The sequence below is a fragment of the Sinocyclocheilus rhinocerous genome, unplaced genomic scaffold (assembly GCF_001515625.1).
Source record: "Sinocyclocheilus rhinocerous isolate Xijiao unplaced genomic scaffold, SAMN03320098_v1.1 scaffold618, whole genome shotgun sequence".
NCBI lineage: Eukaryota > Metazoa > Chordata > Actinopteri > Cypriniformes > Cyprinidae > Sinocyclocheilus > Sinocyclocheilus rhinocerous.
Window position 1 is genome coordinate 7,795 of NW_015633530.1, and position 2,388 is coordinate 10,182.

A 2,388-nucleotide genomic window follows, 5' to 3' on the forward strand; every position below is an offset into this window, starting at 1 on the left:
AAATAAAAAATGAAGAAAAAATAATAAATAAATAAAATAAAATAAAATAATAAAAAATGAAATAAAATAATGGGAAAAAAAATGCAATAAAATAAAATAATAAAACTAAATAAAAAATGAAATAAAATAAAATAAAAGAATAAAATGAAATGAAATAAAATAAAAAATAAAAAAGCACGTTTAATAAAAAATAATAATAATTAAATAAAAACCAAAAGCCAGAGAAAGAAACATTTATATAAAGTTGAAAGTAATTGAAAGTAATTTTTGACTTTTAAAAGATTTATTTATTTATTTAATTTTTGCCCATCAAAGGCAAACTGAAAGTAACTTTTACTTTTAAAAGTTAAGAAAAAGTATTCGATTTGCATATAAAATCCCCATGCATTTGGATTACACAGTTCTAGCATAACCTAATAAAGTTAATGTGATGCGTATTTGTCTGAAATACAACTAAACTAAATGTCTTTAAAAACCAGCGTTATATATTTAGCATCAATATATCCAATATATTTCACTCTCATATGTCTGAACTAACTGAATATTCCTTGTTTCACAACAATTTCAACCCCGTTCATACTTTTCATGTGAATAAAGCTAATCGTTGTTGTTTTTTTTCAAAGAAACAGTTTTCTGCTAAGTGATTTGAATAAATGCATTACAAAAATATGAAATGTTGGATATTTTACATGCAATTACAGCATTAATGTAGTATCTTTGAGATAATATTTTAGTTTTTATTCATTTAAATTAGTTTTTGTTTTTATATTTTTTAATTTTATTGAACATTTCAATAATTCTGTAATTTTTATTAATTCTTTTTATGTCTATATATATATTTTTTTTATTAATTTTGAATTCAGTTTGAGTTATTTTAGTACATTAAGTTAAAGTCAAATAACAATGAGAACAAGTTTTTAATTTTTTTTATTTCAGTTAAATTTTTATATATTTTTTTAATTTCAAGGAAAATGTTTTTATGATTCTAATTTTAGGTTCTAGTCAATAATAACCCTATGCAACTCAAAAATACATGAATGTTTGATTTAGGCCTATAAATATATATATTTATAGAGTGTTGACAGACACAAACTACACACTAAATTCTACAGAAGTCGAACAGGTAAATTCAGCTTCCATCATGCATAAAATAACTGAATCAGGACGATTTTAAACTATTTTAGCTACTCAAATAGAATAAAATACATTTAAATTCAATTGAAGAAAAGTGTCATTTTAGACAAGAAAAGATACTTTGTCACCACAAACTGAATGTTGGCTTGACACACTCTTTTAAAAGTTAACAAGAAGCTTAAAAGAAAATTTTCTTCATGTCTTTATTAAACTTCATTAAACATCCTTCAATGACGGTAAAGAACATCAAGAGCCGATTTTGTGAAGATCATATCTGGAGCACAAACTATAGCATTATTTTTGTTCAAAATGCACATATTTATTACAGTTTGTTAAATTACTCGAGGCCACTCAGTGAATCCATTCACTCATGCACCTAATCTTTAGACCAAGTCTGCAAAACTCAGTGTTTTCAGAAATAAATTATTTTTACCCCCTTGCACTTCTGTTTACATTATATATATATATATGATTAGATACTATGTGTGAGTATATGTGTGTATAGTTTTGAATGAAGTGTTTGCTTTTGCAAGTTATGTGTGTGTTACAAAAACAGCATTCTTCCATCTTAGAAACATTGCCAAGTTACGAAACATGTTACCTGTTTCTGATGCAGAAAAGCTAGTTCATGCATTCATGACCTCTAGACTGGACTATTGTAATGCACTGCTAGCTGGTTGTCCTGCATCTTCAATAAACAAGCTACAGGTAGTCCAAAATGCAGCGGCTAGAGTCCTTACCAGGTCAAGAAAATATGATCATATTAACCCAATTTTACAGTCTCTGCACTGGCTACCCATTAAGTTCCATATCAGTTACAAAATATTATTACTTGCCTATAAGGCCCTTAATGGGTTAGCTCCTGCGTACCTAACTAGTCTTATACCACGCTACAATCCATCACGCTCACTAAGGTCGCAAAACTCTGGACTTTTGGTAATACCTAGGATAGCAAAGTCCACTAAAGGAGGTAGAGCTTTTTCGCATTTGGCTCCCAAACTCTGGAATAGACTTCCTGATAACGTTCGGGGTTCAGACACACTCTTCTCTGTTTAAATCTAGATTAAAGACACATCTCTGTAGCATTTGGACCAATCAGACACACAACTATTTGTTATATTTAACCAGTTGTGGAAAGTAACGAAGTAGTTTTACTTCGTTACTGTACTTAAGTAAATTTTTCAAGTATCTGTATTTTACTGGAGTAGTTTTATTTTGAGTAACTTTTACTTTTACTTCACTACATTCCAAAGC